General features: G+C 45.4%; 2 non-coding genes across 2 annotated transcripts; both read right to left on the reverse strand.

Annotated features, from left to right (window-relative positions):
* Positions 1-2,658: 2,658 nt before the first annotated feature.
* On the reverse strand, positions 2,659-2,740 carry TRNAL-AAG (transfer RNA leucine (anticodon AAG)). Its single transcript has one exon. It is a non-coding gene; the product is annotated as a tRNA-Leu (tRNA).
* A 9,182-nt stretch (positions 2,741-11,922) lies between these two features.
* Positions 11,923-12,004, reverse strand: TRNAL-UAG (transfer RNA leucine (anticodon UAG)). The gene has a single exon. It is a non-coding gene; the product is annotated as a tRNA-Leu (tRNA).
* Positions 12,005-14,750: the final 2,746 nt, after the last annotated feature.

A 14,750-nucleotide genomic window follows, 5' to 3' on the forward strand; every position in this document is an offset into this window, starting at 1 on the left:
AACTTTTTCACTTCAGCTGTTGCGTTTGGAAAGAAACAACACCGTGGTACGTTCGAATTTTCGTTTACTTTCTGTATGTTGGTCGAACTCATAAACGTAGCCCACTGTATAATGCACCCATCGTGGCCATTTGAAATGAAAGCAAAAAAAACATTTCTTTTGCATCTCGAGGGTGCGTATGACCTTTTTCGTAGGGAATAGCTCTCTTCGGTTCCTTCGGCTGTTTTCGTGGTTGGTCGGCGGTCGGACTCGGCAAACAAAACGCTCGCTCGTTCGCTCTCTGCCTCGTTCTCGAGTTCGCGCGCTCGTTGGCGCTTGCGTTCGTTGTTTCCGGCCATACGCTTACATCGACAATCGTCGTCGACGGTTTCTAAACAATTCGAATCCCGGCCACGGCGGCCGCATTTCGATGGGGGCGAAATGCGAAAACACCCGTGTGCTTAGATTTAGGTGCACGTTAAAGAACCCCAGGTGGTCGAAATTTCCGGAGTCCTCCACTACGGCGTGCCTCATAATCAGAGAGTGGTTTTGGCACGTAAAACCCCAAATATTATTATTATTTCTAAACAATTATTTGTTTCCTTCTGAGCGTTAGGATCTGAAAAAGAAAAGCGTACAATGGGCCATTGCAGGTCAGTACCACGGCCGCTGGATAATTACGCGCGCAACAACGAGCAACCCTGCGGCGTCTGGGCAGAGGCAGGCCAGGCCACGGTTTGACGCAGCCACTGCGATGATCTTCGCAGGCAAACCGGGAAGGGAAGAGCAATACGAGAGTACTAGTTAAACGGAGGAGCCTAAACGGGCCAAAGGGACCACCCGAGAGAAACACTAAATCAGTATAGTGACCACCCTCACAGCCGCCGTCTCTCGCCACTGCGGTCAGCTATAGTATAAGCAGACTATGTCCAATGACCGAGGTGCTCCGCTCCAGCCTCTGCAGTAGGATACCCGCCATATATACTCGTACTTTTGACGTGCCCTATAGGACAGAGAATGTGCTCAGAAATATGCTTAGGACTGTGAAGTTGAAAAGTCACAAACCTGAAGACAATGAACGGCGGCTCACGGATAATAAACTTCATAGATCGCTGTTGCTGTACCTGCACAAAGCGCGCCCCTGTGCTTATTTGTAATTCCATTCCAACACTAAGTCATAATTGCTAACCAAACGACAAACAAGAAAACGAGACAAACAAACGAAAAAGAGTTTAATCTGATAAAACATTACTTTAAAAAGTCATTTGGCGCATTGTCCTGCGGCGGTGAAATTTTCCTATAAACGTTCACATTTGTCGGTTAAGTAGCGCTTGTCCCGTCTGTCTCGCCTTACTTTGTCCCGCCTGTCGCCCTTCACCGTACTCAAATATGCATCACAAGGTTTTCGAAAGTTCCGCTCCTCTGAGTATGATTTCAAAGCTTCACATCTCTTAATTGTGAGTATATAGGCTGACTGTTAACTCTATAGATAAATCAAAATTTCTCTTTTTCTTTCTTTTTCCTTCTTCTCTTCAGTCTCGCACCGGAACTTTTAGTCACGCATTTCAAAGTATGGCACCGTGTTCGGGCTCTTGTGGCGCAGTATATGTTCCCGAAACTTTGTCAATATCGCAGAAGCTTAGTTTACTAATACCGTGAAACCTATATTTGTTTTTTCTTTTTGTGAACCGTTTAAAGATTAGGCTTTCTGCTCATCGAATGTTGATTTATCACGCGCGAGCCTTTGCACGCGCATTCACACAATACGCTGCACAACATTGCGTATTAGCCTAATGCTTTGTTCTGCTTTCGCGCAAATAGAGAATACACATTCAAACCGGCATACTTTGTTGACAAATGTGTGCAGCAGGGCAATAAGACGGAATTATCGGGACAATAAAAGGTGGTTATAGAGTACACTGAGTGCACGTGTGAGTGAGTGCGTGCGTGAATGAGAGGACGCGGCCGCGAAGATCGGTCTCAACTCACTCAATGGCACACGTGCACAAATTGTGACGTCAAATCATATCATATCTGGTGGTGCGATGAGATCAGAAAATTTGCAGCTGTGCATAGGATGTGTGAGTGGTTATTGAAAGTAGCTGGGAGAGAACTTTGTGCGGCAGGTCGACATAAAAGGACGGCTTGGCGTTGGTATTGAAGATGAACATTGTGATGCAGTGCTTGCGAGTGCCTCGGTTCTCTTAGTATTTTACTATATTTTTGACAAGTCAGAAGTACGGTGTATTATACGTTCGTTATAGGTTATAGTATTGTTTCACAAGGGGAAAGAAAATTGAATGGCGGTTTTCATTATCTTAAGTAGGCTCCTCTCGAAACCGACTTCTCGCTGAGAAGCACGGCAGATAGCGGTCATAGTAAGTTAAGGCGGAGTAATAAAATAAGATTTGGCTTGCCTGGTCTAGCATAGCTGAGGTTTCAGAGAGCTTTCTTTCAAACTGAGCAAACATACGATGCAATTCGCTGACGGCGCTCACGGTTTCTACAAGTTGAGATATTAGTTCTGGCATTTCATTACGAATGGGTAGCTTGCCCATCCAGCAAGGAAAACAGTGAATGCGTGTTAGCCTTAATGTCTCAAGACAACCGAAAGCAAGATAAAGCAAAAAAAAGAAAGCTCCCGAACGTTTATACAACTAAAAAGCTGAACTAAAATTTTGGCAGCGGTGGGATTCGAACCCACGCCCCCGAAGAGACTGGTGCCTTAAACCAGCGCCTTAGACCGCTCGGCCACGCTACCGACAGGTTTCTCGATGCTGCGTGTTGCAATCGGCCGTCGCACATGTGTGCTCGATTCGTGACCTAATTCCTTTGAGCTTCCCACCCTGCTCGCCTCTTTATTGCGTCTAAAGACAGCCCGAAAAAAAAAAACCTATAAGCTAGCATCGCGTTTAAACAGAGCACAACACCAGCTACTTTGTCTACGACCTTCACACATTACACACCGGAGTGGCAGCCACATTCGCCGAGAACAGTGGCATTGTCTGTTACAACAGAGTGATTTTCGATCTTAAAATAGTCCCTGCAAACGGGCATTTTGTGATGATTCCGTTGTACCTGCTCTCTCGTTTTGCTTTCGTCCTTCTTTCTTCCTGTTTCTAGTCTTTATTTCGATTCCGTCGTTTTGTCTTATTTTGTTTTTGTCACTGTGCCTTTCTCTTTTACATTCCTTCTTTTGTTTTCCTCCTCCTCTTTTTTCTCCTTATTAGATTATTTTCTTCTTCATTGTGTGATGTTTATGTCGCACACAGCGCATAATGAGAAAATAACAAGAATGTGATGGCCATCACGAAGGTGATGTCGTCACCACAATCAGTAATTTCTTGTGGTTGTTGGCAGTACTATTACAAATAGTATTAGCTAGTAGGAGCCGTAATAGCAACAGCAATATGCTGTTCCACTTGATCCTGTGAGGACCGCAACCTTGAAACAGGTTAAATATTATCCCATTTTCGCAAGAACAACGGTATCCGCGGGGTTACTGTCGTCAATTCCCGTAATGGCGTAGCGGTCATGGCGTTGGCTGCTAAGTCCCCGAGTACGGCATCAAATCGCGCCCACGGCCGCCGCATCTCAATAGGGGCGAAATGCAAGAACATCCCTGTCCCGTGCATTGGGGGCACGTTAAAGATCCCTATGTGGTCAAAATTAATCCCTAGTCCCAACTACGGCATGCCTCACAATCAAGTCGTGGCGAGTAACGCCCCAGAATTCAATAAGTCATTAACACTGATTAACAGCTCGAAAGAACGCCAGTGACAGTGGCTGGCTATTGAGTTCATTATTAAGCGAGAATGCGTATAAAATACCTGGCAGGGCGCGCCATATTGTGGCACCTCGTCCAAGTGTCGAACTCTGTCAAAATCTCTCAGACGAGTCAACACGCTTAAAGCGCGCTTGTTGTCTGGTGGGCTGCCGCCGACAGTTCGGGAGCGTCAGTTGGTTATCTCGTGTAGAATCACTTATCTGTCAGATAAGGTGAGTAATCTCGAGACCCTAACCAGTACGCGCAATCTAGCATGCATCGAACAGCCCTGGGTGCAGATAAGTGTTTCGACCTTAGAATTGCCAGAACTTACAGAGAAAGAAAAAAAAAGCTCGAATTTGACCTTGATAACGTAACACATTGTCACTGATGGATGCACTACTTTTTTTGTTGCCGATGTCCAATTTCACTGTAATATCACTTCTATCAAGTTTTCGCTCGGTGCAACACGCGCCTAGATTATCCCAATTTTTTTTTACGTTGCCGCAGATTCAATGGTAAATGAGACGTGTCCGGTTAGATTGTGCGCAAATTGAAAATATAGTTGTAAATTCTCGAATCGACGCAAGCATCAGCGGTTATTCGGTATGCTACGACATAAAGCACTTATAAAACCCAGACGAATACGACTGCTGGGCGTAGATTCGACGGCTGGCACCTTTCTTCTTTTCTGTTAAATTATGACATTTCATTAAAGCATTATATGCCCCTTGAGGCACGAAAAGCCGGCGTCGTTGTCCGCGACGGGTGGTACTAAATATCAATGGGACGTCATCGGCTCATTGTATGACGTCAGTAGTAATACAGAAAATATTCAATGATATCACAACATTAATTAGTAGTAATTATGGGCAATTCGTGTAACTTAATGTGAACTGAAGTAAATTTAGGGGAATTATGGTGAAGTAAATTGAATTAAAATTAGAACAAGTTAGATTAAGGTGACTTAAGCTGGAGTAAAGTGAATGAAGGTGTATTGAGGCTGATTAAAGTGGAATAGGGTGGATTAAACTACATTAGCGTGGATTAAGGATGGTGCGCATCAAATTAAGGTGGATTAAAGTTGCTACAAATTAGAGCAAGATGGATTAAGGTGGGTTAAGGTAGAGTTGTGAAGGACACGTGAAAAACATGACGCTATGTTTCATGGACGTAACCAAGTAATCCGAGAAGTCATAATACTCTCGCATTCAAATCACGAAAGGATGCTGAGTTGACACAACATTTTTTTCTTCTTCTTCAGCGAAGAAGCTCCTTTTCTGATGAATCCCTATGGGTGTGCTTTGTATACCGGGTGTCCCAGCTAACTTGAACCAAGGGTTTAAAAATGAAATATTGGGGTCAGGAGAGTGAAACTACCTGCATATTGGTGACAGGCATTTGGCGCACCACAGGAAATTTTTTGTATTGCAATTACTTAACTAGTAATTAAAATAATTTTTTTAAAATTTTTAATATTGACTTTAGACACTAAGTGTGATTTGCAAAGTTGGAGAGCACTTTCAGAAACCCCCATTCCATTATTCGCCATAAAGAAAACCTTACGTGTACCTCTTTTTTCGAGCTCGAAAGAAAGCCCGCGAAATACAAAAAAAACCACGTGACGAGCGCATTCGCGCGCCGCGATCGTGCTGCTCTCAACCGTGCTTTCAGTGAACGAAATCAGCTCCGGTATTCATTCGGCGGCCCCGTTTCAGAGGCAGGCCGATATCTTGGTGGTGGTTTCTTCGGCCGTGTCAGCCAGTTCGCGCGTGACGGTGTAAATTGCAGCGAGTGCGCTGCGCTTTGCAGTCGCGATAAAGACTGCCAAGCTCGAAGTTTTCAAATGAGAGGAGTTTTATTTGCCAGTTGCAAAGAAAATAAAAGTGGCGGTTTATGGCTTGGCTGTGCGGCGATGACAGCCGTGGCATGCGGTTGTCCTGACTCCATTTCATTTCGGTTTCTTACCAATTATAAAAAGTGCTCGAATAGGTCACCTTGTGCGACGATACAGCTATGGCATCTTGTAACCAAATCAGCCGTTGCATTTCGTATGACAGCCTCAGGCATGTTTAAACAGACTTCCGTTATTTTGTCTTTAAGGTCTTGCGGTGTGGAAGTTGGTGTGCTGTACACCTTGTCCTTGATATGACCCCACAAAAAGTAGTCCAGAGGTGTCATATCAGGAGACCTGGCTGGCCAGTTCACGGGACCTAGTCGTCCTATCCATTTCTGCGGGAACGCTGCGTCGAGCCAGGTCCGAGCCTTGGCGCTGCTGTGCGCGGGGGCGCCATCGTGTTGAAACCACACATTTGTGGCCCTGGCGAGCGGTAGATCCGAAAGGAAGTCGTCAACGGGTCCTCTGAGGATATCATTGGTGTAGCGATCTGCTGTCAGCGTCTGGTCGAAAAACACAGGCCCGATCAAACTACCGTCGAAAAGTCCACACCAAACACTAAATGACCACTGGTACTGGTGCTGCGTCTGTAAAACCCAGTAGGGATTTGAATCGCTCCAGTAATGAGCATTGTGCAGGTTCACCTGTGAATTGCGCGAAAAACTAGCTTCGTCACTCCATATCACTTTGTTCAAAAAATCCGGGTCGTCCTGCATCTTTATCAGAATCCAATTAGCAAAATCGGTCCTGTTTTGGAAGTCCCGTGGCAACAGATTTTGATGAAGCTGTACGTGGTACGGATGCAGGCGGTGTTTGCGCAATATTCGCCAAACTGATGACCTGGAGACTCCGGTATCCTCGCTCACGCTGCGCACGCTTGCTTGGGGTTCCAGAGCGAACAGCGATAAAATATGCGTCTCGAAGTCCTCGTCAAAAACAGGTGCTCTGTGTCGTGTGGACGTAAAACTGCCCATCCGTCGCAGCGTCTCGAAGGCACGCAGGATCGTTACTGAACTTGGCCGCCTGCCTGGGTGCCATTGTTGCATAAGGTCTGCAGCGCGCCTTCTGTTCCCATGACATGCACCTAGAGCCAGAACCATGTCTGCTTTCTCTTCATTTGTAAACGGCATGTCTGCAGTGCTAGTAATCACTACACCAAAGATTCAGTCTCGCATGAGAGTGGCATAAGAAGAGCACACGACAAACTGTGCTTCACCGCTGCTTCCAGCTTTCAAAATCCTCATTAGGAAACTGCAACACACAGCCGCCAACACCTCGCGGCGAAACATTATTCCCTGTATTTCTCTTTTGCTTCTGAGTGACAAAGCAGACTCGCCATCTCAGTATCTTATCAGATTGGGACTAAGTCGTCGTCGCCGGGTGCCAACTAGCTGACGCGGACGAAAAACCCCCGCCAAGATATCGGCCTGCCGCTGCAACGGGGCCGTCGAATAAAGGCCGGAGCTGATTTCGTTCACTGAAAGCACGGTTGAGAGCAGCACGATCGCGACGCGCAAATGTGCTCGTCACGTGATTTTTTTTGTATTTCGCGGGCTTTCTTTCGAGCTCGGAAAAAGAGGTACACGTAAGGTTTTCTTTATGGCGAATAATGGAATGCGGGTTTCTGAAAGTGCTCTCCAACTTTGCGAATCACATTTAGTGTCTAAAGTCAATATTAAAAAATTTAAAAAAATTATCTTAATTACTAGTTAAGTAATTGCGATACAAAAAATTTCCCGTGGTGCGCCAAATGCCTATCACCAATATGCAGTTAGTTTCACTCTCCTGACTCCAATATTTCATTTTTAAACCCTTGGTTCAAGTTAGCTGGGACACCCGGTATAGTCCTTCTCTTTTCGGGTAAATGACAATTATTAAGGCATGTTCAAATAAGAAAATTTATGATCAAATTAAATACAATTCTTTAAAAGAATAAGAAAAATCGAACTTTGAATAACGAATCGCATACCTAATATTTGGTCATTTGTAAACAAACTTAAATGGAAAGCTTGCGTGAAATCCATTTGACAAGAAAGGCTAGAAGAAGCCTAGATAAGGAATGCATATACCGGGTGTTTCAGCGAACGCTTTTAAATTTTTTGTTAAGGTTGGCTGTGGCACACACAACAATTCTAGTTCATGAGCTAGTTCACTGGAAGAGGCGGATATTACTTGTACAAGAAATTGAGATACACAATCGACAAATTAAAAAAATCACGAAACAACTTTTTAACTACTTACCTCATGGCCCATATTGCAATTTACATATTCTAGCTGTGGATCTTGCAAGGGATATCGACATAGAACGAATTCTCGGGATTACACATGTGTCTAAATATTAATTCGCGAACTTTGCAGAAGAATGCATTGGAGTTCCAGATACTTTCCTAAGAAAACGTCGTTTTATGCATTCAAGCCCAAGAGTGCGTTTCTGCGCCGAACAAGCTCGCTAAGCTGTGCTCCCGTACTTCCGGTGACAGCAAGCGAGGATGCCAAGTCAGGCACGGAATCACCCACATCCCCTGTACCTCCGGTGTGATTTAGGCTTTTCCTCTCTCATGTGGAAAGACTTACATTGGGCAGGCCGGGCAATGTATCAGTGAGCGAGTTAGGGAACATGAGCAAAATGCGAATAATATTACACGCAAAGGGACACATCTTGTTGCCCATCTTAATTCTTGCCGCAATTGTAAACCGCGATTTTATTAGAGGTCTAGTCTTGGCAGAAGCATGAATGAACACACGCGGCTGGCCTTGGAAGCTTTCCACGTGAAGAAGAAATCATACGGCTGTATCGGTGATAAATACTTCTCCCTGTAGTGAGTCGAATACAGTTTTTTGTGCGCACGTCTTCGTTAACTGGCTATGGTGTGGCATGCGTCTTTCTATGGCTTGCATTTCGTGGACATGCGTGGTTAAGTGGTTAAGGATATAGATGCGTTGTAATAAGGAAAAATCAATTGTTAGTCAGCCCCAGCATCGTCTCTTCTTTGTTGGTTGCCCTGTGTGTATGCGCCTGAATTTCTTCATCATCACCATCATCATCAGCCTGGTAACGCCCACTGCAGGGCAAAGGCCTCTCCCATACTTCTCCAACTACCCCGGTCATGTACTAATTGTGGCCATGTTGTCCCTGCAAACGCCTTAATGTCATCCGCCCACCTAACTTTCTGCCGGCCCCTGCTACGCTTCCCTTCCCTTGGAAACCAGTCCGTAACCCTTAATGACTATCGGTTATCTTCCCTCCTCATTACATGTCCAGCCCATGCCCCCCCCCCCCCCATTTCCTTTTCTTGATTTCGACTAAGATGTCATTTACCCGCGTTTGTTCCGTCACCCAATCTGCTCTTTTCTTATCTCTTAACGTTACACCCATCATTCGTCTTTCCATAGCTCGTTGCGTCGTCCTCAATTTCAGCAGAACCCTTTTCGTAAGCCTCCAGGTTTCTGCCCCATACGTGAGTACTGGTAAGACACAGCTGTTATACACTTTTCTCTTGAGGGATAGTGGCAACCTGCTGTTCATGATTTGAGAATGCCTGCCAAACGCACCTCAGCCCATTCTTATTCTTCTGTTTATTTCAGTCTCATGATCCGGATCCGTGGTCACTACCTGCCCTAAGTGGATGTATACCCTTACCACTTCCAGTGCCTCGCTACCTATCGTAAACTGCTGTTCTCTTGCGAGACTGTTAAACATTACTTTAGTTTTCTGCAGATTAATTTTCAGACCCACCCTTCTCCTTTGCCTCTCCAGGTCATTGAGCATACATTGCAATTGGTCTCCTGAGTTACTAAGCAAGGCAATATCATCAGCGAATCGCAAGTTGCTAAGGTATTCTCCATCAACTTTTATCCCCAATTCTTCCCAATCCAGGTCTCTGAATACCTCCTGCATACATGCTGTGAATAGCATTGGAGAGATCGTATCTCCCTGTCTGACGCCTTTCTTTATTGGGATTTTGTTGCTTTCTTTATGGAGTACTACGGTGGCTGTGGAGCCGCTATAGATATCTTCCAGTATTTTTACATAGGACTCATCTACACCCTGATTCCGTAACGCCTCCATGACTGCTGAGCTTTCGACTGAATCAAACGCTTTTTCGTAATCAATGAAAGCTATATATAAGGGTTGGTTATATTCCGCGCATTTCTCTATCACCTGATTGATAGTGTGAATATGGTTTATTGTTGAGTAGCCTTTACCGAATCCTGCCTGGTCCTTTGGTTGACAGAAGTCTAAGGTGTTCCTGATTCTATTTGCGATTACCTTAGTAAATACTTTGTAGGCAACGGACAGTAAGCTGATCGGTCTATGATTTTTCAAGTCTTTGGCGTCCCCCTTCTTATGGATTAGGATTATCTTAGCGTTGTTCCAAGATTCCGGTATGTTCGAGGTCATGAGGCATTGTGTATACAGGGTGGCCAGTCTTTCTAGGATAATGTTCCCACCATCTTTCAACAAATCTGGTGTTACCTGATCCTCCCCAGCTGCCTTCCCCCTTTGCATAGCTCCCAAGGCGTTCTTTACTTCTTCCGGCGTTACTTGTGGGATTTCATTCATTCATTCACAAAACTTTATTAGTGTCCTGCAGCCCGCTCTTTTCAGACCGAGGCGGGCCGCGTCCACGTCGGCACCGCCAGACCGAGCCTTATGGCGTCATCGTGGACCCTCTGGACAGACCGTAGTTGATCTTGATAAGAAGAGCTTGATATGATCTTGTGCCAGTAAAGCCATTTTTTTTCGGGGTCGGCGAGAGTCGCGGGACAGCCCGCCAGCATGTGTCTGATGTGGGATTTTAAATTCCTCTAGACTATTCTCTCTCACATTATCGTCGTGGGTGTTGCTGGTACTGTATAAATCTCTATAGAACTCCTAAGCCACATGAACTATCTCATCCATATTAGTAACGATATTGCCGGCTTTGTCTCTTAACGCATACATCTGATTCTTGCCTATTCCTAGTTTCTTCTTCACTGCTTTTAGGCTTCCTCCGTTCCTGAGAGCATGTTCAATTCTATCCATATTATAGTTACTTATGTCAGCTGTCATACGCTAGTTGATTAACTTAGAAAGTTCTGCCAGTTCTACTATAGCTGTAGGGTTAGAGGCTTTCATACATTGGCGTTTCTTGATGAGATCTTTCGTCTCCTGCGATAGCTTACTGGTCTCCTGTTTAACGGAGTTACCACCGACTTCTATTGCGCACTCTTTAATGATGCCCATTAGATTGTCGTTCATTGCTTCAACACTAAGGTCCTCTTCCTGAGTTAAAGCCGAATACCTGTTCTGTAGCTTGATCCGGAATTCCTCTATTTTCCTTCTTACCGCTAACTCATTGATTGGCTTCTTATGTACCAGTGTCTTCCGTTCCCTCCTCAAGTCTAGGCTAATTCGAGTTCTTACCATCCTATGGTCACTGCAGCGCACCTTGCCGAGCACGTCTACATCTTGTATGATGCCAGGGTTAGCGCAGAGTATGAAGTCGATTTCATTTCTAGTCTCGCCATTTGGGCTCCTCCACGTCCACTTTCGGCTATCCCGCTTGCGGGAGAAGGTATTCATTATTCGCATATAATTCTGTTCTGCAAACTCTACTAATAACTCTCCCCTGCTATTCCTAGAGCCTATGCCATATTCCCCCCCCTGACTTGTCTCCAGCCTGCTTCTTGCCTACCCTGGCATTGAAGTCGCCCATCAGTACAGTGTATTTTGTTTTGACTTTACCCATCGCCGATTCCACGTCTTCATAAAAGCTTTCGACTTCCTGGTCATCATGACTGCATGTAGGGGCATAGACTTGTACTACCTTCAATTTGTACCTCTTATTAAGTTTCACAACAAGACCTGCCACCCTCTCGTTAATGCTATAGAATTCCTGTATGGTACCAGCTATTTCCTTATTAATCAGGAATCCGACTCCTAGTTCTCGTCTCTCCGCTAAGCCCCGGTAGCACAGTACGTGCCCGCTTTTTAGCACTGTATATGCTTCTTTTATCCTCCTAACCTCACTGAGCCCTATTATATCCCATTTACTACCCTCTAATTCCTCCAATAACACTGCTAGACTCGCCTCACTAGATAATGTTCTAACGTTAAACGTTGCCAGGTTCAGATTCCAATGGCGGCCTGTACACCAAAACCTAAAAAATGAGGTCCAGAACTACAGAACTGTGAACCAACTGGTTATTCCATAAATAATTCCGGAACTTTATCAGTGTCGTCCACTGCGTTAAGGTTCCAAATACAACAGTATTTCAACAATCTAAAAACAGACGCTGGCAGCGGTGGGATTCGAACCCACGCCACCGAAGAGACTGGTGCCTAAAACCAGCGCCTTAGACCGCTCGGCCACGCTACCGACAATGAAAAGGCGCAGAATGTTGCACTTTGCCTCGGTCGATGGTTCGCGGAGAGAGGGGTAAACTCTGCTGAAGGAGATAGGCGAGGCGTTCAGTCCTCATTAGATGCTTATTGCGGGCAAATAAAGACACCCGAGTGCCCCACAATGTCATTATCTCTTATCTATTCGTACTTCCCGTTCCTTAGTCTCGCAGTTGTGCGTTAGCTTACCCGGAAAGAAAAGGCCCCATGTTTGACCGTTCCTGTTGACGTTATCCTCGGTATGTATATGTTGAGAGCAAAAAAAAAAAAAACGAAGAAAGAAAGAAAGTGGGCAGACGATGAGAAAAAACCGTATTTTTTCTAAACCAATTTCTGCCCTACCAAAATGAGATTCCCGTGCTTACAATGTGAGTACTTCAAGATCGGCAAAGCCTACGTAAAGAAATGTAACTCGTTTGGTACGGGGCATATTGCATGTCGAGCGAGACCTAAATGGTCTGTAAAAATTAGTTTCGGCTTTCGGCAACGTGAACGCAAGCGAGGAAATTCACCTTACACTTCCCCGCCACAGGCACCCGAAAGAGGCATTGTCATTGCAGCGCGGTAGTTGCGTCACGTCTTCACGTCGCCTCGCTCAGGCTTGCCGCCGTGTTTCCGCACCAGTTAGCGACATTGCGCTCACCTTCGTATCACAACCGGTTTCCAGCGGAACCTGTCGAGAATCCCGAAGCATGACCTCCGCAAACACCAGCACAGCGGCAGCGACGACTTCAGGCCGACTCGACGATAGCGGCACCACGGTGTGAGGCATAATGTTCGTTGAGGACTCGCCCTATATCCACCACAAAAAGAACATTCGCGTTGTAACGCCGAAGGCGCGGATACCATTCGGCCCCGCTCCACGTTTATGATTTCGAACCATCATGTGGTCTGGAAAGCATCTAGATTGCCACAAGGTCATACAAGCGGTTGGTGTGACCTGGCCACGTTGCTCATTCCTGCAATAACTACAGTTGTGAAGAATCATCCCTTATAAGTAGAGATGTGGATTGTCACCATGTTTCATGAAGTAAAAGGTGGCCCCTTCTCCGCTATCCGCTATGGTAGGTGTCACGAATTTCAGCGTTCCAGAAATGAACAGACAAACAATAAAAACACGTTAAAAATTACATTGATGCCGAGAAACAATTCTAATCCAAAACAAATAACCAGTAAAATGAACTCACAAAGCATAAACTGTATACACATAAGAGAAATTCGTGAAACTAGTTATGTAGCTATGTACGTGAAGAACAAGCTAACCCCCGGCTATATACTGTTCTTCCGTTCGACTAAACAAGTAACAAGAAGTCACGAGAAATCTCGCGTTCTGAACGTCGCCAGTAATGTCGGATTTCGGGCCGGCGTGACGTTGGCCTGCGTAGTTCCGACACGGCGTGGGCGTCGACTTCCGTTGCGAGCGACGGGGTTGTGGTCCTCTTCCGGGACCCTCGTGGCGTAGGACCTAGTCTGGGCCAGTAGGGCCTTGTGGCTCTGACGTGGCCAGGTGATTGCCTCCGTGGCACTGGACAGAGGCCGGTTACGGCATTGTGGGGCTGGACCCGGGCCGTGTAGCACTGTCACGTGGACGTCGTCAGAGCTCGAACTGTCGCCCGCCAACTCCCTCCTCTCCCGTCCGTGACCCTCGAAGCTGCGGCTTCCCGTGTCCAGAGCACAGCTGGAAATGCGTCTGCCCTGCTGCTCGTCCACGTCAGCAATGCTAACTCTGCAGGCTTTATCTCATTTTTACAGCGAAGCTGTTTACGGCTAAGGTGCCGTGCACTTTTGTACTGCGTATGCAAAAACTCAGGTCCCGAATTTGATGCGAAATCGTCTGATTCTATTCTAAAGCTAATACGTCTCATCGCTTGCGTATACATTTTGTGCACATTAGTTATCAATAGGCACTATTTTCAAGATCAGTAGACTCTCAGGTAAATTATAGATGTTTCCCAAAGATTTGCCGTTGTGTGACCGGCATCGGCCATGTCTACGTTCGCACCACACTCTCTTTGTCAGCGTTCCCAGCGCTTGCGCATCAAGTTTGCGTATTTAACTAGCACGCGATGATAATAATTTAGTCCCTCCTCCACAGTGTTGCTCAGTGCTTAACGATGCGTTTGTTTCTCTTCTCTGTAAAACCACACCTGTTTTTTTTTTTCATGTTTTTACGGCCGTAACTTTCCTCCTGTTGATCCCATAATAATTGATTCTGTAGGCATTGGTAAACTCATTAGTAATCTTAAAATTTCATCTTCGTCTGGCTGTGATTCAATTACGTCAAAAATATTGAAAATGCCTGAAGTGTACCTTTTTTTTATCTTGTCCTATATTTTCGCTCAATCGTTAGAGTGCTTCACCAATCCCGATGATTGGAAGGTATTGAAGATGGTTCCTGTCCATAAGTCAGGTAATGTACATCTTCCCGATAATTGCAGGCCCATATCGCTTAGAAGCATCCCATGTAAGCTTCTTGAGCACGTTAATTATTCTAATTTATTCAAATTTATAGAGAAAAATTCTTTCCTCATTAACTCCCAGCATGATTTCAGGAAAATGTTTTGCTGTGAAACGCAGCTACTTTTTTTGACTAATTATCTCTTAAGAAATAACGACACCAGCTTTGACACAGGTTGCATATTTTTGGATTTCGCTAAAGATTTTGATGGGGTGGCGCATGACATACTTCTTAAATTAAGCAAACTTAACTTAGACACCAAGGT

The sequence above is a fragment of the Dermacentor variabilis genome, chromosome 4 (genome assembly GCF_050947875.1).
Source record: "Dermacentor variabilis isolate Ectoservices chromosome 4, ASM5094787v1, whole genome shotgun sequence".
In the NCBI taxonomy this organism is placed as follows: Eukaryota; Metazoa; Arthropoda; class Arachnida; order Ixodida; family Ixodidae; genus Dermacentor; species Dermacentor variabilis.